The sequence below is a fragment of the Culex pipiens genome, chromosome 2, assembly GCF_016801865.2.
Source record: "Culex pipiens pallens isolate TS chromosome 2, TS_CPP_V2, whole genome shotgun sequence".
In the NCBI taxonomy this organism is placed as follows: Eukaryota; Metazoa; Arthropoda; class Insecta; order Diptera; family Culicidae; genus Culex; species Culex pipiens.
This window is the reverse complement of record NC_068938.1, coordinates 195,463,678-195,486,645: the sequence shown is the minus strand read 5'-3', so window position 1 is coordinate 195,486,645 and position 22,968 is coordinate 195,463,678. Positions and strand designations below refer to the sequence as shown.

The 22,968-nt window shown below is 39.4% G+C and overlaps 1 long non-coding RNA gene and 1 pseudogene across 1 annotated transcript; one reads left to right on the top strand and one right to left on the bottom strand.

The window, feature by feature from the left end:
* Positions 1–10,859: 10,859 nt before the first annotated feature.
* On the bottom strand, positions 10,860–11,608 carry LOC120422662 (protein farnesyltransferase/geranylgeranyltransferase type-1 subunit alpha-like; annotated as a pseudogene).
* Positions 11,609–14,043: 2,435 nt separating this feature from the next.
* On the top strand, positions 14,044–15,823 carry LOC120422670 (uncharacterized). Its single transcript, XR_005606161.2, has 3 exons — positions 14,044–14,189; positions 14,469–14,619; positions 15,570–15,823. It is a non-coding gene; the product is annotated as an uncharacterized LOC120422670 (long non-coding RNA).
* The last annotated feature ends 7,145 nt before the right edge of the window (positions 15,824–22,968 follow it).

The window sequence follows — 22,968 nt, the reverse complement described above, 5'->3', positions numbered from 1 at the left end:
TTTGGCAGCTGGCCATACAAAAATGGTGTATGAAAATTCAAAAATCTGTATCTTTAGAAGGTGTCTTCGGGAAAGTTGTAGGTATGGATATGGACTACACTGAAAAAAAAAAATGCTACACGGTAAAAAAATTGTGATTTTCAATATAACTTTTTGTCACTAAAACTTGATTTGCAAAAAAACACTATTTTATTTTTTTTAATTTTTTAAAATGCCAAATTTTCAGAAATTTCCAGGTTGTGCAAAAAATCTTTGACCGAGTTATGAATTTTCGATTTTTTTTCAAAAAAATGCAATATTGGTCGCAAAAATTTTTCAACTTCATTTTTCGATGTAAAATCAAATTTGCAATCAAAAAGTACAATAGTGAAATTTTCATAATGTGCACCGTTTTCAAGTTATAGCCATTTTCAGGTAACTTTTTTGAAAATAGTCACAGTTTTCTATTTTTTTAAATTTAGTGCACATGTTTGCCCACTTTTGAAAAAAATATTTTTGAAAGGCTGTGAAAATTCTCTATATTTTGCTTTTTTGAACTTTGTTTATACGACCCTTAGTTGCTGAGGTATTGTCATGCAAAGGTTTAAAAAGCAGGAAAATGTATGTTTTCTAATTCTCACTCAAACAACCCACCATTTTCCAACGTCGATATCTCAGCAACTAATAGTCCGATTATCAATGTTAAAATATGAAACATTCGTGAAATTTTCCGATCTTTCCAAAAAAAATATTTTCATTTTTTTCAAATCAAGAAAATTTCAAAAAGGCGTGATATTGAATGTTTGGCCCTTTTGAAATGTTAGTCTGGAACTGGAAATTTTGTTTATTGGACCTTTTCAAATAAAAAAAAAAAAAACTTCAGACTTTTTCTACTTTTTTAAAGGGAAACCTAATTGTCATGACATTTTATACATGGCAGAGATTGAAAGTTCATATATTTTCACAATAAAACCATTCGATTTACAAAATAAAAGCAGCACCACGTTCCACGTGCATTTCACTAATCCTAAAATTTGGCTTATATTCAATGATAACGTCGCTTTGTGCGTGTGTGTGTCTTCCGGTTCCTTACGGTTACACAATATATGAACAACCAACGGCCACATCTGGCCACATTTGGGTCCAGGAAGAACAGCGCGATTCATCTCTCACACACTAACACCGGAATTGGTGTTTATTAGATCACGTACTTACCGCAGTCAATATCAATCATTCGATATTATTGTGCCGTTTCTTGCTGCTTTCTTCTTTTTTTTCGTGTGTGGTTCCTTTGTGATAGTGCGTGTTTAGTGTATTATTTTCATTTTGGGAAAATGTGTGAGTCGTCCTTAAAAAGCGTGATATTTTGAATAAATTTCTTTCAAAAACTTGTTGAACTTTCTCATGGTTGTTTATAACGAGATATTTAACAAAATAAAAACAGAATTTTGCTAACGTAATCGATGGCCACCCGGGCAGACGGTAATAACAAAATTCATGTCATTTCAATAACAGATTTTGTTAAAATAACAGAAACTGTTATTGAATATTCTTGAAAAAAAAATTTGGAAGAAAAAATAATAACAGTTTCTGTTATTTTAACAATAAATGTTATTGGGATGGTATTCAATAGGAAATGTGGAATAAGATAATAATAACAGTTTAAGTTATGTTTTCCATTTAATTCCATAATAACAAGAACTGTTATTGGTTTGATAATCCATTGGAAATGTGAAATAAGATAATAATAACAGATTAAGTTATGTTTCTTCATTTAATTCCATAATAACAGGAACTGTTATTTGTTTGATATTCGATTGGAAAAGTGAAATAAGATGAAAATAACAGTTTAAGTTATGTTTTTCATATTTCTGAGCAGGCAGGTAAGATAGGTAACTGGAGGTCGTAACATAACCATAACAAAAAAAACTTTTTATTTTTTATAGCAAAATAATCATTGACTTTTTTAATTTGAAAAATTGAACTTTGGAAAGTATTTAAATATGTTTTTCCTGATATTTTTTATCAAAATTATATTTTGTAATTTTTTAGATATTCATGGACATAGCCAATTTTTTAAAGCCGGTTGTTAAAAAAACAAGAAATGAGATTTCCGCTTACCCAAGCTTTGGACAATGTTTAGTTTTTCGATCGCGTGTACATTAGGATGTAACAAAAATGACTTTAGGCGGGCACTCAAGGGTTTGTTCCGGTGGGCATACTGAGCCCAAATCTTAAGTATGAGCTTGATTGGACGTAACAGGAGCTGGCGCTTTGCATTTGAATTTTAAATGGTATTTAACCTGTGATTTTTTGACATAGGACTATGTCTCTACTTACTATATTGGGGGGCCAGTTCAGAAATTCGATCCAAAGCGTCACATTTAAGCGTTAAAAAAGGGGACATTTTGAACGCTTATATCTTTTTTCCCTGTGAATCAATCCAGACGGTTGGACCACCAATCGAAAGAGGAAGACTTCAGCTATTGTTTAACTACATAGATAGTCTGACTAAACATAGTTAAAGCACTTAAAACATGCAATCAAAATGAGTAATTTTTCAGTACAAATCGGACAGATGACCAATCAGAGCGAGCGTATGCATTCGAGGCCGCGCCCCTTTTGTACCGTTCTCCGGCTGTGCCGCTATTTAAGCAGAAAATTTCGCAAAAGCAAGTCACTTTGGAACGAGCACTCGAACTGTGCACGTCGGGCCGGCACGGAGCAGCAGCAGCAGCGGCCAATAGAAGAAGAGGACCAGCAACCAGAAGGAAGAACCACCGGCAGCAGAAGGAGGAAATTCGAGCGAAGCGGACGGCGTGGAAGTCGCTATGATGCGGCGGTTCTCATGAAAAATGGCCAATTCTCGACAGTGGTGGCCAAAACCAGGAGTGGCCGGTGGCCTCAAAGAAGGTTCCCCCGGGGCCTGGGGGGACATTTACAGAAACATACGAGTTGTGGCAATATGGGTATCAAAATTCATGGTTTTTTATACTGAACATAATAATGGCCATTTCGACAGTAGTGGCCACAACCTGGAGTGGCCGGTGCCCTCAAAGAAGGTTCCCTCGGGGCGTGGGGGGACATTTACAGAAACATACGAGTTGTGGCAATATAGGTATCAAAATTCATGGTTTTTGATACTGAACATAATAATGGCCATTTTGACAGTAGTGGCCACAACCTGGAGTGGCCGGTGCCCTCAAAGAAGGTTCCCCCGGGGCCTGGGGGGACATTTACAGAAACATACGAGTTGTGGCAATATGGGTATCAAAATTCATGGTTTTGGATACTGAACATAATAATGGCCATTTCGACAGTAGTGGCCACAATCTGGAGTGGCCGGTGCCCTCAAAGAAGGTTCCTCCGGGGCCTGGGGGGACATTTACAGAAACATACGAGTTGTGGCAATATGGGTATCAAAATTCATGGTTTTTTATACTGAACATAATAATGGCCATTTCGACAGTAGTGGCCACAACCTGGAGTGGCCGGTGCCCTCAAAGAAGGTTCCCCCGGGGCCTGGGGGGACATTTACAGAAACATACGAGTTGTGGCAATATAGGTATCAAAATTCATGGTTTTTGATACTGAACATAATAATGGCCATTTTGACAGTAGTGGCCACAACCTGGAGTGTTCCCCCGGGGCCTGGGGGGACATTTACAGAAACATACGAGTTGTGGCAATATGGGTATCAAAGTTCATGGTTTTTATACTGAACATAATAATGGCCATTTCGACAGTAGTGGCCACAACCTGGAGTGGCCGGTGCCCTCAAAGAAGGTTCCCTCGGGGCGTGGGGGGACATTTACAGAAACATACGAGTTGTGGCAATATAGGTATCAAAATTCATGGTTTTTGATACTGAACATAATAATGGCCATTTTGACAGTAGTGGCCACAACCTGGAGTGGCCGGTGCCCTCAAAGAAGGTTCCCCCGGGCCTGGGGGGACATTTACAGAAACATACGAGTTGTGGCAATATGGGTATCAAAATTCATGGTTTTTTATACTGAACATAATAATGGCCATTTTGACAGTAGTGGCCACAACCTGGAGTGTTCCCCCGGGGCCTGGGGGGACATTTACAGAAACATACGAGTTGTGGCAATATGGGTATCAAAGTTCATGGTTTTTATACTGAACATAATAATGGCCATTTCGACAGTAGTGGCCACAACCTGGAGTGGCCGGTGCCCTCAAAGAAGGTTCCCTCGGGGCGTGGGGGGACATTTACAGAAACATACGAGTTGTGGCAATATAGGTATCAAAATTCATGGTTTTTGATACTGAACATAATAATGGCCATTTTGACAGTAGTGGCCACAACCTGGAGTGGCCGGTGCCCTCAAAGAAGGTTCCCCCGGGGCCTGGGGGGACATTTACAGAAACATACGAGTTGTGGCAATATGGGTATCAAAATTCATGGTTTTTTATACTGAACATAATAATGGCCATTTCGACAGTAGTGGCCACAACCTGGAGTGGCCGGTGCCCTCAAAGAAGGTTCCCTCGGGGCGTGGGGGGACATTTACAGAAACATACGAGTTGTGGCAATATAGGTATCAAAATTCATGGTTTTTGATACTGAACATAATAATGGCCATTTTGACAGTAGTGGCCACAACCTGGAGTGGCCGGTGCCCTCAAAGAAGGTTCCCCCGGGGCCTGGGGGGACATTTACAGAAACATACGAGTTGTGGCAATATGGGTATCAAAATTCATGGTTTTGGATACTGAACATAATAATGGCCATTTCGACAGTAGTGGCCACAATCTGGAGTGGCCGGTGCCCTCAAAGAAGGTTCCTCCGGGGCCTGGGGGGACATTTACAGAAACATACGAGTTGTGGCAATATGGGTATCAAAATTCATGGTTTTTTATACTGAACATAATAATGGCCATTTCGACAGTAGTGGCCACAACCTGGAGTGGCCGGTGCCCTCAAAGAAGGTTCCCCCGGGGCCTGGGGGGACATTTACAGAAACATACGAGTTGTGGCAATATAGGTATCAAAATTCATGGTTTTTGATACTGAACATAATAATGGCCATTTTGACAGTAGTGGCCACAACCTGGAGTGTTCCCCCGGGGCCTGGGGGGACATTTACAGAAACATACGAGTTGTGGCAATATGGGTATCAAAGTTCATGGTTTTTATACTGAACATAATAATGGCCATTTCGACAGTAGTGGCCACAACCTGGAGTGGCCGGTGCCCTCAAAGAAGGTTCCCTCGGGGCGTGGGGGGACATTTACAGAAACATACGAGTTGTGGCAATATAGGTATCAAAATTCATGGTTTTTGATACTGAACATAATAATGGCCATTTTGACAGTAGTGGCCACAACCTGGAGTGGCCGGTGCCCTCAAAGAAGGTTCCCCCGGGGCCTGGGGGGACATTTACAGAAACATACGAGTTGTGGCAATATGGGTATCAAAATTCATGGTTTTTTATACTGAACATAATAATGGCCATTTTGACAGTAGTGGCCACAACCTGGAGTGTTCCCCCGGGGCCTGGGGGGACATTTACAGAAACATACGAGTTGTGGCAATATGGGTATCAAAGTTCATGGTTTTTATACTGAACATAATAATGGCCATTTCGACAGTAGTGGCCACAACCTGGAGTGGCCGGTGCCCTCAAAGAAGGTTCCCTCGGGGCGTGGGGGGACATTTACAGAAACATACGAGTTGTGGCAATATAGGTATCAAAATTCATGGTTTTTGATACTGAACATAATAATGGCCATTTTGACAGTAGTGGCCACAACCTGGAGTGGCCGGTGCCCTCAAAGAAGGTTCCCCCGGGGCCTGGGGGGACATTTACAGAAACATACGAGTTGTGGCAATATGGGTATCAAAATTCATGGTTTTTTATACTGAACATAATAATGGCCATTTCGACAGTAGTGGCCACAACCTGGAGTGGCCGGTGCCCTCAAAGAAGGTTCCCCCGGGGCCTGGGGGGACATTTACAGAAACATACGAGTTGTGGCAATATGGGTATCAAAATTCATGGTTTTTTATACTGAACATAATAATGGCCATTTCGACAGTAGTGGCCACAACCTGGAGTGGCCGGTGCCCTCAAAGAAGGTTCCCTCGGGGCGTGGGGGGACATTTACAGAAACATACGAGTTGTGGCAATATAGGTATCAAAATTCATGGTTTTTGATACTGAACATAATAATGGCCATTTTGACAGTAGTGGCCACAACCTGGAGTGGCCGGTGCCCTCAAAGAAGGTTCCCCCGGGGCCTGGGGGGACATTTACAGAAACATACGAGTTGTGGCAATATGGGTATCAAAATTCATGGTTTTGGATACTGAACATAATAATGGCCATTTCGACAGTAGTGGCCACAATCTGGAGTGGCCGGTGCCCTCAAAGAAGGTTCCTCCGGGGCCTGGGGGGACATTTACAGAAACATACGAGTTGTGGCAATATGGGTATCAAAATTCATGGTTTTTTATACTGAACATAATAATGGCCATTTCGACAGTAGTGGCCACAATCTGGAGTGGCCGGTGCCCTCAAAGAAGGTTCCTCCGGGGCCTGGGGGGACATTTACAGAAACATACGAGTTGTGGCAATATGGGTATCAAAATTCATGGTTTTTTATACTGAACATAATAATGGCCATTTCGACAGTAGTGGCCACAACCTGGAGTGGCCGGTGCCCTCAAAGAAGGTTCCCTCGGGGCGTGGGGGGACATTTACAGAAACATACGAGTTGTGGCAATATAGGTATCAAAATTCATGGTTTTTGATACTGAACATAATAATGGCCATTTCGACAGTAGTGGCCACAACCTGGAGTGGCCGGTGCCCTCAAAGAAGGTTCCCCCGGGGCCTGGGGGGACATTTACAGAAACATACGAGTTGTGGCAATATGGGTATCAAAATTCATGGTTTTTTATACTGAACATAATAATGGCCATTTCGACAGTAGTGGCCACAACCTGGAGTGGCCGGTGCCCTCAAAGAAGGTTCCCCGGGGGCTGGGGGGACATTTACAGAAACATACGAGTTGTGGCAATATGGGTATCAAAATTCATGGTTTTTTATACTGAACATAATAATGGCCATTTCGACAGTAGTGGCCACAACCTGGAGTGGCCGGTGCCCTCAAAGAAGGTTCCCTCGGGGCGTGGGGGGACATTTACAGAAACATACGAGTTGTGGCAATATAGGTATCAAAATTCATGGTTTTTGATACTGAACATAATAATGGCCATTTTGACAGTAGTGGCCACAACCTGGAGTGGCCGGTGCCCTCAAAGAAGGTTCCCCCGGGGCCTGGGGGGACATTTACAGAAACATACGAGTTGTGGCAATATGGGTATCAAAATTCATGGTTTTGGATACTGAACATAATAATGGCCATTTCGACAGTAGTGGCCACAATCTGGAGTGGCCGGTGCCCTCAAAGAAGGTTCCTCCGGGGCCTGGGGGGACATTTACAGAAACATACGAGTTGTGGCAATATGGGTATCAAAATTCATGGTTTTTTATACTGAACATAATAATGGCCATTTCGACAGTAGTGGCCACAACCTGGAGTGGCCGGTGCCCTCAAAGAAGGTTCCCCCGGGGCCTGGGGGGACATTTACAGAAACATACGAGTTGTGGCAATATGGGTATCAAAATTCATGGTTTTTTATACTGAACATAATAATGGCCATTTCGACAGTAGTGGCCACAACCTGGAGTGGCCGGTGCCCTCAAAGAAGGTTCCCCCGGGGCCTGGGGGGACATTTACAGAAACATACGAGTTGTGGCAATATGGGTATCAAAATTCATGGTTTTTTATACTGAACATAATAATGGCCATTTCGACAGTAGTGGCCACAACCTGGAGTGGCCGGTGCCCTCAAAGAAGGTTCCCCCGGGGCCTGGGGGGACATTTACAGAAACATACGAGTTGTGGCAATATGGGTATCAAAATTCATGGTTTTTTATACTGAACATAATAATGGCCATTTCGACAGTAGTGGCCACAACCTGGAGTGGCCGGTGCCCTCAAAGAAGGTTCCCCGGGGCCTGGGGGGACATTTACAGAAACATACGAGTTGTGGCAATATGGGTATCAAAATTCATGGTTTTTTATACTGAACATAATAATGGCCATTTCGACAGTAGTGGCCACAACCTGGAGTGGCCGGTGCCCTCAAAGAAGGTTCCCTCGGGGCGTGGGGGGACATTTACAGAAACATACGAGTTGTGGCAATATAGGTATCAAAATTCATGGTTTTTGATACTGAACATAATAATGGCCATTTTGACAGTAGTGGCCACAACCTGGAGTGGCCGGTGCCCTCAAAGAAGGTTCCCCCGGGGCCTGGGGGGACATTTACAGAAACATACGAGTTGTGGCAATATGGGTATCAAAATTCATGGTTTTTTATACTGAACATAATAATGGCCATTTCGACAGTAGTGGCCACAACCTGGAGTGGCCGGTGCCCTTAAAGAATGTTCCCTCGGGGCGTGGGGGGACATTTACAGAAACATACGAGTTGTGGCAATATAGGTATCAAAATTCATGGTTTTTGATACTGAACATAATAATGGCCATTTTGACAGTAGTGGCCACAACCTGGAGTGGCCGGTGCCCTCAAAGAAGGTTCCCCCGGGGCCTGGGGGGACATTTACAGAAACATACGAGTTGTGGCAATATGGGTATCAAAATTCATGGTTTTTTATACTGAACATAATAATGGCCATTTCGACAGTAGTGGCCACAACCTGGAGTGGCCGGTGCCCTCAAAGAAGGTTCCCTCGGGGCGTGGGGGGACATTTACAGAAACATACGAGTTGTGGCAATATAGGTATCAAAATTCATGGTTTTTGATACTGAACATAATAATGGCCATTTTGACAGTAGTGGCCACAACCTGGAGTGGCCGGTGCCCTCAAAGAAGGTTCCCCCGGGGCCTGGGGGGACATTTACAGAAACATACGAGTTGTGGCAATATGGGTATCAAAATTCATGGTTTTTTATACTGAACATAATAATGGCCATTTCGACAGTAGTGGCCACAACCTGGAGTGGCCGGTGCCCTCAAAGAAGGTTCCCTCGGGGCGTGGGGGGACATTTACAGAAACATACGAGTTGTGGCAATATAGGTATCAAAATTCATGGTTTTTGATACTGAACATAATAATGGCCATTTCGACAGTAGTGGCCACAACCTGGAGTGGCCGGTGCCCTCAAAGAAGGTTCCCCCTGGGCCTGGGGGGACATGATGATGATGATGGCCCTCCACTAACCCCCGCCCATGGGATTACATGAAGTTTATTTATCTTGTTAGATATTTTTGTAATTCAACTGTGTTTTTGATTCATTATGTATGTATTAATTCTCTTGTTTTAAACCATGCGCGTCCATCAAAAAACCTTTAATTCTTTAACATTGCATTGAACAGGGACCATCTGGGTATTGAGATTATTTCCCCCCGCCCCATCTCACACACATATGAGTCCATTCAAGGGTTTTACCGCGCCCAGAATCGCGTTGCTTTTGATAAATTTGTCATATGAGGCCCAGAGACGTTTGTTCTCGTGTACCCAAAGAGACGTGTACCGTTATACGGATGCCGACTGTCATAACGTGCCTCCTTCACAGCAACCCTCTAGGGATTTAACACACGTGCAATGATTCACTCATCATCATCTGGAACAAAAAGTTCATTGACATACACATAACACTTCACATACGACATTTACAGAAACATACGAGTTGTGGCAATATGGTTATCAAAATTCATGGTTTTTGATACTGAACATAATAATGGCCATTTTGACAGTAGTGGCAACAACCTGGAGTGGCCGGTGCCCTCAAAGAAGGTTCCCCCGGGGCCTGGGAGGACATTTACAGAAACATACGAGTTGTGGCAATATGGGTATCAAAATTCATGGTTTTTGATACTGAACATGAAAATTGACATTTCGACCGTAGTGGCCACAACCTGGAGTTGCCGGTGCCCTCAAAGAAGGTTCACCTTGGGAGAACATTTATGACAATTTTGCCAATCTTATTTCAGATTTCACTAGCAATCCAAAAACACATTCAAATTGTTTGGTCCTATGTCTTTCGGTTATGTCTCTGACATACCATCTTGAGCTTTTTTTTCAAAAATGACACTCTTTGAGGCACTTTGGCCACTGAAGCGTTTATTTTCAGCACCACTGTAGGCCAGAACCTTACGCATCTTTTTGGTAAGTTTGAAGCACCCTAGAGCTCGGTACAGACCTTCAAAGTTTGATATTTTTTCAAAAAATCGGCCCCGTTAAAGAAGATATGCGTCGTACCTCGCGACGCCCGAGACGCTATTTGATTTTCCCATTTAAAATTCAAATGCAAAGCGCCAGCTCCTGTTACGTCCAATCAACCTCATATTTAGGATTTATGCTCTGTATGCCCACCGGAGCAATCCCCTGAATGCCCGCCAAAAAGTCATTTTTGTACATCAGTTTGTATCGCCAAAGACTTAGTTTAATTATTTGTCGAGCTTTCTCAAAAGTATTTTTTGCAGACTTCACAACATTGAAAGTAGATTTTTGAAAAATATTTTCGTACAAAAATCCTTTGTTAAGCCCTCACCAACAAATTTATTATACACTCATCTAGAGTTTTATTTGGAAAGGTCCTGTGAACATAGGGAATCTCATAGCTTATAGGACTTTCGTAACATTAAAATATAAAAAAAGTAATTGTGAATATAGTTCTACCAGTATTTTTTTGTTCTTTTATGATTTTATTTGGTATTTTTCACTCATATTCGATCCAAAGAGCAGTTTTTGAATCGCTTTCGATGCTCATAGGATTATGCGACATGGCCATATTCTGCTCCGGATCGACGTTATTAACCAGCTTCGTAGTTTCGTTGTTTATTCTAAAAATCTCTAATCAACCAAGGGTGTCCACAATTCCACAACCTTGCGCTCAAGGACTTCCGGTGTTAATCCGGTGTGCTTCACCACAATGTACTGTTCGTTCCATGCCGAATTGTTGCGCATGTCCTCGGAAATCAACCGGTCCACGTACACCAGCTCTTCCTCAAACAATCGTTAACTCTTGATGGCCGATCGGCGGTGCGGCCATTCGTGATAGTTCTTCTCGTCGGTGTTCAGGATGTTCTCCGTCAGATCCAGCTACATTGAAGGATCGTTCAACCATTCGACAATCACCTCGCGAAAGTACCAAACTTGATAATTCTTCGGATTGTCCTAGAGTAGTCCAGCTTATCGACGCCTTAAGAATGTCCCGCTGGTACTGTCATACCGTATAGTTTTTCCGCATCCTGTTTCAACCCAAGCGCCCGCAGGGACTTTTCCTGCTTGGAAATGACCACCATCAGGTAGGAAAACACGTCGTTGAACTTTTCGCTGTAGCGGATTCTCGTCGTCATCCTGCTTCAGCGGCTCGATGTCCTTGCACTCGGGCCGGGCCCGTACATGGTCCATTCTTCGCCAAACTCCTCGGCGGAACTGTTGCCGCCCGCCACCTCAAAAATTCGAACAAAATTCTCCGGCAGGAAACTTAGGGATGCTTGACGCTAGCAAGAGAGACTTTTGAAGAAGAAATTTTATTCGGAACGTCAAACCAAGTTCATTCCCTGTTCAACTTTCGTTGGGTTTGGTCGTCTTTCGAGCTAGCTTAGCGCGTTTTTGACGGTGTTTTGTCAACTTTCGCCGACGGCCATGGCGGCGGCCGCGACGGTGGAGAGTGAGTGGACGGAGCACAGGGCTGAGAATGGAAGGACGTTCTACTGGAACGCGGCCTTGAGGAAAAGTGTGTGGGAGAAACCGGACGGGTTTCAACCCAAGACGCAGGCGGCGACGGGCATGGAGGTGGAAGACTCCGAAGGAGGAGGAGAGGACGGGGGCGAATTTCGTCCCGTGGTCAAGGTTCGCCGCAGGAAGGCTAAGGAGGAGATCAACGTCGGCGATGGCGGCAACGACGGCGATGTGGAGAAACTGCTCAGCAACAACAAGTTCAGCCCGCTAGCGGAGGAGAGCAACAACAACAACAACAATGCGAACCCAGCAGCAGAAAAAACCATCCCCGTGGTACCAGCAACCGGCAAGTCGGCCGGGGAGAAGAAGCAGCCACCGCTGGTGGTGAAAGAAACGAGCTTCGCCCGCCTTGCGAAGGTGATGTCGTCATGTGATGTCCAGCCGGAACACAAACTGACGCGGTACGGCACCAAAATTACGTGCTTCTCGAGCGACGACTTCGACACGGTGCAAGCTCACCTGAAGAAGAACAAGGTGCAGTTCTACACGCACGGAAAGCGCAGTGCGAGACCGCACCGGGTAGTAATGCGAGGTCTCCCGAACGTGGAACCGGATTACATCAAGGAGCTGCTCAAGACGGAACATCAGCTGGACGTCTTGGCAGTACACGCCATCAGGCGGAAGCAGCAGCTTCCCGCCATCGATGAGACGCCTTTCATCGTGCTTTTTCCCAAGGGGCACACCAGTATCAAGGAGTTGAGTAGCAAGGTAAAGAAAGTGGGACCAGTCGTCGTCCGGTGGGTGGCCTACCGGAACAAAGAACCGCACGTGACCCAGTGCAAGAACTGCTTGCAGTTCGGTCACGGAACCAGTAACTGCCATCTCAAGCCAAGGTGCAGCAGCTGTGGGGGTGCCCACAGCACGGAAAAGTGCAAAGCAGAAGAAACGCAAGCCAAGAAGTGTGTCAACTGCTCTGGATCCCACGAGGGTCTGGACCGCAGCTGTCCCAAACGTGCGCAGTTCATCCAGTCGAGGCAGCAGGCGTCCAAGCCGAAGCCGCCAGCATGGAAGAAGGACAAACAGACTCCGGCAGGAGCCGCGTTCACCGCGGCGGATTTTCCTCCGCTACCTGGAGCGGTGCCGTCCGTCGGGACGGAAGATAAACATCCTCGTCCCGCAGGAAGAAGTCGAGAAAATACTGGCGCCGGCGCCGGTGCAACCCCGAAGGAGCAACAAGGTGAACGGAAGCTGTACAGCGAGTCGGAGCTGTGGACCATTTACCGGGAATACAGAGTTCGCTTGAGCCAGTGCAAGACACCCGAGGAACAGATTGACGTGATCGCACACTTGCTGACACATGGCACGAGAAAATAATCATCTTATTCAATTACTGTTTTTATTTTGCTATTTATTATTTTTGTACTAATGATCCTCGGTCCTAACCTGGTCACAGCACCTAAAAGGACCTAATAAAAATAAGTTATGAAGAAAAAAAAAAAAAAAACGTCAAACCAAGTTCAAAACAAACTGTTTAAAATGCACTCTCAAACCAATTCCCAAAACTATTGAACTTGATAATGAGTAGCTTTGTACCGAATTAAGGATTATTTTCTGAGTAAATTCCAATTTGCAACTGTTTCTGATTTTAGAGTGTAGGGTTTGTTTACATTAAACCGGGGGTGGTGAGGTGGGAATGGGAACGCTTGGAAAAGGAATCCGCCCAAAGTGGTCGTCTCCAAATTACGTTTCTCTGCTAATGTTTTGATAATATCTCGACTTTTTTTGATTAGGTCCTATAAACATATGAAAGACAATAGCTTATAGGTCCTTTTCAAAAAAAAGTCTGGATATGTACCAACTTAATCTCGAACTTAATTTTCTGAAAAAAAAAACGAATTGTTTCATAAGAAAAAAGAAATATGAATGTGCAGGATACTCATTTATGGGAGAACTGGTTTTCAATTTAAAAGCTATTAATTTTATATTTTCTAACTCAAATATGCATAAACGTTTTTTATGGACGCCCCCTCCTCTCACACGTAAACGTCAACAATGCGATCGCAGCAGGCACTGTTTTTTCGTCGTCGCGGCAGGCTGTTGTTTATTTTTCGTGTGCGCCAGATCTGCAGTTGTTCGTCGCGTGTGGATCGAGTTTGCACCGAATTCCGTTTCCGGATCCCTTTTCGGTTGTTCCGTCGTGTGTGTATGTGCAAAGGGTAAAACGCGATAATCGGGAAAAATGTTCTTTTTGACGAAAGTTTTGTGTTTTTCTTCGTCAAGGAGAAGATTGCTGCAGCTGGAGGGGAAAAAACACAGCTGTAAGCGACACAACAGCGAATCCTCGCAGCAAAACAGAGGACAGGACCTGTCGGACGAATGTCCTCAGTTTTGATCGGGGTCTGAGGCAGTTCCATCATTTCGGGGAACTTCAGTAATCGGCAGGATCCTGGTCAAAGGGTGAGCAATTTTTTGTGTTTTACAAGTGCTTCATCCGGAAAGCAAAACAATGTAAATGGGCTAATGCCGAAGTGTAAACAAAGCGGCTAACCTGCTCACGTCAGTTTATGTTTACATTAAGAACGATCAGGACATACTCTTTGTTTACACTTAGACATTGGCCATATTACATTGTTGTGCTAGAGTTATTTCATTATTTTTGATTGTTCACACACTTTCGTGTTTCCAAGTTTCCAAACTTTTGCAAATGCTGTTTATTGACGGGGAATTTCTTTTCAGATTCAAAGAAGAGGAGGCTTAATACGCTAACGGTGGAGCGGTCCAGAATGCCGACTGTTCCGAAGCCAAAGATGATTCTGCAACCTGTAACGGTTGCGATGAGGACGACCTGCAAGCCAGCAGAAGCAAACTTGGGTAATCGGGGCAATCAGTTAAGTAAACTTATTTTTTTAGCGGTAGATTTTCCTCCCCCTTCTCTTCTTCCTCCTCCTCCTCCTCCCCCCCCCCTGCTCCTACACCTTCTGTTTGACCTTATAAGTTCTTCTTCAGCTTATCCTCCTAGGCTTTTCTGAATCTTAACGATTTTAATTTTGTAAACATGCAATCTATCCTGTCCACGTCAGTGCATGTTTACATTTAACATATCCTGCCATGTTAAATCGAGCAAAACAATGCCAAAGGAGTGTAGTGGGGTTGTAAACAAAGAATGTATCTTGCTCACGTTATTGATAATGTTTACATTTGGCATGAAAGGGATACACTCTTTGTTTACAAACCCACTACGGCCTTTTGGCATGACTGCTTATTCACAAATCCAAATTGGCCCATTTAGTTTGTATTGCTTAATTTGAAAATAACCTTTAACTACGCTTTTTAACAGGCTTTTTGAGTGCATTCAGGCACAATTTTTTTAACTGTAAGTTTTTGCAACTTATTTTGTGGATAAAACGTCAATTTCTGAGGTGGTTTAAAAAAGTTTTGAGAAAAAATAGTAAAAAATAAGTTTTTGTTCGATTAGAACAAAAATGTTTATTTCGTCCCAAATAGTTGTATCCAACAGGTAACTATTATTATAGAGTAAAAAAATCGCATTTTCAAAGGGAAAATAGTGTATGAAATATGCCTTTGCAAGTATTATCTCCTATATTGATTTTACAAGGAATCTGAGTAATTTGAATGATTATTTATTATGAAATTTTATATACTTCTTAGAGAACCTAACATTATTTTGTTATGTATATTTCATTTTGTTGAAACTTTTATTTGAACAAAATTTGTCAACTTTTTCGCCTAAATCAAAGCCGACATTTTGGTTTGCTCTATATTTTGTTGGTATATGTAATATTTGGTTTAAAATATTTAAATATTTTTTTATTGCAGGTTACGGTCTTGGAGTCGATGAAGGCTGCATATTGGAAACTCGAGTTAACGACCACAACGCTCCATTTATTATCAGAAATTCTTCCTGTGGCGATGCTTATCACTTTAATGATATTCTTCAGATAAGTGCCTTAATTTTTCAAGAAAAAGAATAAGACACTTTGTGATAATTTTTCTTTATTTTTAGGTTGGACTTCAACATTGATCGGCAAAAATAATCAATCTGATTGTATCGAAAAACCAGAGGAGTATGAGAGATTACGGATTTTGACGGATACAATAACACTTTTTGTTATGCAATCAATCCATAATAATAACAGTTTTTGTTATTTGGGTGCTCCCCATATTTCGCTCAGAATAACTAATCTTGTTATTCTATAGTTCTGGACTCTTTGTTATTAGTATGTTATTGTAATAACAGAGCAATAACAATTTGAGTTATTTTTCGAACAAATCTTTGTTATGGAAATTTGTTATTTTAACAACTAATCCGATCATCCCAATAACGGATTTTGATCTTCTCACAATATCAAAAACTGACCTTCCCAAGTTATTTCCGTCTGCTCGGGCACTCCCTCGGGCGTCCTCCTCCCTGGCGGTTAACCGCACGTGACCGTGGCCGACGGGATGACCCGCATTTCTTTTGCTTGATTCTCACCGTTTTTTTTCGGCATTTGGTTGACGGGAGAGCACGTTTCCAATAAAGTCGTCGTCCTCGTCGTGCGGATTTTCATAAACATTTGTTGTGCGGTTTTCGCCTAAATCTTGCGAATTTATTAGTTTTGAATAAATGATGGTGAAAGTGTGTGTTGGCGTTTAATATTATTTTTTTTTCTTTTATTTTCTTTCTTTGCAGGCTGCAAAAGTGTGAGAAAAGTTCGAATTTGAGAGTTTGAAATTTCAAGAATAGAGTCGAGTGAAATTTATCAAACAAATTTTTCAACGAGGTGTGCTAACAAGTGAAAATAACGTTAATCGAAAAATTACAAAACCGCAAGTTTTAAAGATTAAATCTACATAATTAGTTTAATAGGGTTTTGAGGCAAAAATTTTGAAAATTCATTTCAAAACCTCTGATTTTTATTAGAAAACTATTTTAAGAAACTTTCCGAAAAGGCAAAAGTCAATTTAGAAAATCTGGCAACACTGTTTTCGAAAAACAGTGTTGCCAGACTATCAATTTATTTCTGACTTTTTCGGAAAGTTTCTTCAAATATTTTTTTTATCAAATGGTAATTTTTTTTCGGTACACCTGTTGATAGGTATCTGATTTTTTTTTTAAATAAGTTTTTAAGTTAATGTTAGGGAATCACTGGCCTGTTATATTTCATAAACAAACATGAATTATATACAATATATTAATAAAAAAGTTAGGGATGATGATATTGTTGATTATTCTCAAAAAAGGTACAAATAAAACTGCATCAAAATTTGCTCACTTTTCAATCATCTGTAATGAAAATAAATTTGAAAAAAAAATAGTTGAAACACTTCTCAACTGCATCTCTTCAAGCGAAAATTAATTACACAAAAGGACTCATTTGGTAGCAACAACCAAAAAACGCAGAAAGTCCCATCATTCCGTCGCAATTTTTCGTCCCTTTTTCCCTGTTCTGTCGTGTCGTGTCTTGTCTTGTCCTGTCTGTCAGCCCATCATCGTTCGTTCGGAATTGTTTTGGAGGAGGCATGGCAAGGAGTGAATGTTTACGAAGGGAGTCGCCCAGACCAAACAGGAAGAAGGACTCGTATTTCCTTGCCCGTGGAGTGTGTAGTCCTCTTCAGCCAGAACATCGATTTCCACACACTCTTAAAGGTACCTACCGAAAAAAGAAAGAAAGAAAAAAAAAATGGGGAGAGAGAGAGAAATGTGAAGGACCTCTTCGAGCAAACGAGCAATTACGCAGTCCTTGGCCGAGGCTAGACCAAAACGTGTGTGTTTGTGTGGAAAGGGGGAAAAAAGGATGTTGAAAAGACTCTTAAATTAGATTTTAATCTGTTTGACATACACTAAGATGTAACTTAGGTTCTTTTGATTTTTGTTCAATATTTTAAATTAAGTAGTACATACTTAACAATTTAAAAATGTCTACAACTAAATGTTATATTTATTCTTTTTGTCATATTTCTTAAAAATGTCAGGAGAACTCTATAAAAATATGTTAGCATATTACATTTTGAAAACTTTTTCTTCAATATTTTTAAGATAAGGTTTGAAATTATTTCTTTAGTGAATCTTAATTATCTATTCAATTTAAGTTAGAAAAAGAAACTTTAAGATCTAGACTTCAATTTAGGCCACTACAAATATTAATCCATTCAAATTAGGTCCTTTCATAATACGATTGGAAGAAAATATTTTTTGTTTCCGAAAAGTTGACTATTTCAAGGATGTTTGATTTAAGTTACCTTTACCTGTTTTATTCAATATATCTGTGAATAATTCCTTGAACTCTAACGTTTTTTTTTATGAAATAGAAATTTTAATTAACTTTTAACATTTATTTTGTGCTAGTTTTTACACGAGTAAAAATATACGTCTTTACCAATATTTTAAGGAAAATTTAGTTAGCACCTTCAAAACGGCTAAAATTACTAAAAACTTTAATTGTTTTAAAGATAAAATGGGTTGATAAAAATCCAGCAATGATTTTGTTCCAAGACAAGAACACGTCAGAAATTTTTACATGAATTTAAAATTAAACTAAAATTTTGCGTCAATTTAAAACCAAAAACTGAAAATAACCTTCAAAATTTTATGTTAAAATTGCAGGGAGTAATTTTAATCCTTTATTTTATGTTCTTCTGCGATCATCTACAACTTATTGTCACTACTTATAGAAAATCTTTTCTAAATTTTTATGTTATTATAGGTCACGCAAGATTGTTCTTAACATGACATTATTTACCGAATAGAACTAAAGCAAAGATATAGAATGAAATATGTGAAGCTCTGTTTCTATAATAGAACAATTTTCTGCAAATTAGGTCTTTTTATTTAATTTTAATTTTTGTATTTTTAAATCCGGCTGAAACTTTTTTGGTGCCTTTATTTTGCATAATTAGTTTGTCTATATAATTTTCCATTCAAATTCTGTATCTGAGCAATTCTCTACGAAATGGGTCTTTTTTCTTTAATTTTAATTTTTGTTAAGAAAACATTTTGCATCATTAGTTTGTCCATATAATTTTCCATACAAATTTGGCAGCTGTCCATACAAAAATGATGTATGAAAATTCAAAAATCTGTATCTTTTGAAGGAATTGCTTGATCGATTTGGTGTCTTCGGCAAAGTTGTAGGTATGGATATGGACTACACTGAAAAAAATGATACACGGTAAAAAAAATTTGGTGATTCTTTTATTTAACTTTTTATCACTAAAACTTGATTTGCAAAAAAAAAACTGCCAATTTATCAGAAATTTCCAGGTTGTGCAAAAAATCATTGACCGAGTTATGAATTTTTTAATCAATACTGATTTTTCCAAAAAATCGAAATTTTGGTCGCAAAAGTTTTTCAACTTCATTTTTCGATGTTAAATCAAATTTGCAATCAAAAAGTACTTTAGTGAAATTTTGATAAAGTGCACCGTTTTCAAGTTAAATCCATATGTAAGTGACTTTTTTGAAAATAGCCGCAGTTTTTAATTTTTTTAAATTAGTGCACATGTTCGCCCACTCTTGAAAAAAATATTTTTGAAAAGCTGAGAAAATTCTCTATATTTTGCTTCTTCGGACTTTGTTGATACGACCCTTCGTTGCTGAGATATTGCCATGCAAAGGTTTAAAAACAGGAAAATTGATGTTTTCTAAGTCTCACCCAAACAGCTCACCATTTTCAATGTCGATATCTCAGCAACTAATGGTCCGATTTTCAATGTTAAAATATGAAAGATTTGTGAAATTTTCCGATCTTTTCGAAAACAATATTTTCATATTTTTTAAACCAAGACTAACATTTTAAAAGGGCGTAATATTGAATGTTTAGCCCTTTTGAAATGTTAGTCTTGATTTGAAAATTTTGGAAATATTGTTTTCGAAAAGATCGGAAAATTTCACAAATGTTTCATATTTTAACATTGAAAATCGGACCATTAGCTGCTGAGATATCGACATTGAAAAATGGTGGGCTGTTTGGGTGAGACTTAGAAAACATCAATTTTTCTTGTTTTTAAACCTTAGCATGGCAATATCTCAGCAACGAAGGGTCGTATCAACAAAGTCCGAAGAAGCAAAATATAGAGAATTTTCTCAGCTTTCAAAAATATTTTTTCAAAAGTGGGCAAACATGTGCACTAATTAAAAAAAATGAAAAACTGCGACTATTTTCAAAAAAGTCACCTAAATATGGATTTAACTTGAAAACGGTGCACTTTATCAAAATATCACTAAAGTACTTTTTGATTGCAAATTTGATTTTACATCGAAAAATGAAGTTGACAAATTTTTGCGACCAAAATTTCGATTTTTTGAAAAAATCAGTATTGATTAAAAAATTCATAACGCGGTCAAAGATTTTTTGCACAACCTGGAAATTTCTGAAAAGTTGGCATTTTATGTCCCCTAAAACATATCAAAAAATTAAAAATAGTTTTTTTTTGCAAATCAAGTTTTAGTGATAAAAAGTTAAATAAAAAAATCACAACTTTTTATTACCGTGTATCATTTTTTTTCAGTGTAGTCCGTATCCATACCTACAACTTTGCCCAAGACACCAAATCGATCAAAAAATTCCTTCAAAAGATACCGATTTTTGAATTTTCACATGACATTTTTGTATGGACAGCTGCCAAATATTGAAGGCACCAAAAAAGCTTCAGCCGGATTAAAAAATACAGAAAAAGTTATTAAACTTTATATTCAATCCAAATTATTTTTTTAATCAATCAAGGATGCCTATTTGGAGTTGGGAGACTGGATTCATGGTGATTTGTCAACAAATAACTTTATTTATGTTAATTTTTTGACATGTTTCATCACAAAATGTGCATTGTGCCCAAGGGGTGTAAATACTTTTTTTTTACATACTGTATATCAAGCTCCTCGGATTTTGATAAACTTTTTTTTTCAAAAAATCTGCAATCCCCACTTGAATTCATAACTTGAGCAACTTTACTCAAATTAAAATTAAATTAATTTAAATTTACCAAAACTTCCATCACTGTTGCATCCCAGTTGGGTGGCTCCGATGGCTCAGACGGTCGCTAGTTATACAGTTACTAAATCCTGCATCCATCCTCGTTGATCCCACCAACGCGACAACCACATAGTCTGAAGGACAGACTTGCTCGGTAGTTTTATGTTGCTACTGACTTGGGGGTGGCAAAAGCAGTAACATGCACCGTGGCTAATGGCGTCTCGACGCCAATATGACGCTTCTCTCACACTTTTTTTCTGCTCTCTAGTTTGTTGGAGCTACTTTTCCTCCATGGTCTGCAACAAGATATTTCTTGTCTTTTCCAGACAGAATAGTGGAACTCAGAAAGGTTGGATATTATTGTAATTTATTTTAAAGTTTTTATCAAACATAATTTATTTAAATAAAAATTTTAACCTAAGTTTGGATTTTTTTAGTCATTTTTAGAGAATTAAGGGTTTATCCTCAACAATTTTTCAGATAATTTCACCAGTGTTCTGTGACAATATATCCTGCTAAGCTGAGATAGTGTTCGTGGCTCCGGCTGCAGTTCCGTGGTTTGACTTTGAATAAGAATAAATGATTCGAAACGAAGCTTTTCTTCCTTGCTTTCTCTCTTCTTGTTGCCTCTCTTTTGAACAAGGAAATCGTCTCAAGTTTTCTTTCTCCAAAGGATCAGTTGCTAGCTGGCGTTGGATAATCTTTTGTGATAATATTATGCAATAATGGCTTCGAGGTGGAATGTGCTGGAAAATTTCGTGGCGAATGTATTTTTACTCAATTCCAGCAATCTAAATCAAATTTCAACCACTTAGTTTGATTAATTTCAATACTTGTCATTAACGTTACACAATTGAAACTTCTTTCACATTCATCTCTTCAAAATAAAAGGGTTAATCCTTTTGTCGAAACACACAAGGGTCGTTGTTCAAGCATAAACTGCTTCCCCTTAAAAAAAATAGAAATCCTTTCCCTTCAAATAGCAACTTTAACCATCGAGGAGGAATGTTTAAGGATGTTCCCGAGACGCACATCTTCCGGGGCAAAGAAACTCGTTCTTTTTTTTTGTTGGTTCGTGAAAAGACACAGGAAACGCGTACCGGAATTTGCCTCGAGGTGTGCTAATACCGTTTTCTTATAATTTTGCCGGTCCCCTACTCAAAAATCATGTGTGGCTGTTGTGATTAGACCTCAAGTCAAGCAGAACATAAACCCCTCTTTTGTGTTTCGAGAGAAGAAAGGAAGGACGTTTTGGGTTCGATCCACTTAATGGGTTGCTTTTGTCCGTTGGTGAAATTAAAACATTAAAAATAATTTTAACTTTATGAAGCAATAAACGAAGTTTCAAAGCCAGTTGGGCGAGCACAAAAAATTTAATGTAAAGGTCAAGGTTATGCTCTAGTGAAAACTGATTATGAACTCATGCATAACACAAAACAACGTATTTTCGAAAAAAAAATACTCAAAATGTCAGTTTTTCGCAACATGAGTTTAAAATCATCGGATTTTTTTTCATGCATTTTGAAAGTTGAAAATTTCACAAAACTACGTATTTTCGAAAAAAAATCTCAAATTTTCAGTTTTTTACAATATGGGCTGAGACCTATATAGCGATTTTTTCATACATTATAATTAATTATAAACAGTACACACAGTTATACTATTTTTTCGAATATACTCATTTTTTTTAAAATAAGGCTACGTATTTTCGAAAAAATACTCAAAATTTATGTTTTTTTTACAATAGTGCTATCAACTGATCGGAATTTTTTCAAACATTTCAATTTAAAACATTTTGGAAATTTGAGTATTTTTCCCAAATACGTAGTTTTTTGAAAATTTGGAGTATTTTCATAAAATGTTGTTACTACTTTCGAAATCTATGAAAATATTCCGACCATTTGAATATATATTTTGAAAAGTACGTAGTTTTGTGAAATTTTTGAGTATTTCCAATTTTTTTTATTTCTTTCTAAATGTATAAAAATATCCCGGTCATTTGTTACCCAAATCGTGGAAAACTTAAATTTTTTAGTATTTTTTTTTTTGGAAAATACGTAGTTTTGTGAAAATGTTTAGTATTTTCAAACAATTGTTCATACATTCGAAATTTATGAAAAAATCCGGATCATTTGATACCCAAATTGTAAAAAAATGAAATTTTGAGTATTTTTTTCTCTCGAAAATACGTAATTTTGTGTGTTATTACTAGGCTTAGTGATTTTCACGCTGAAAACTTACAAATTTCACCGGGACCTTATTTA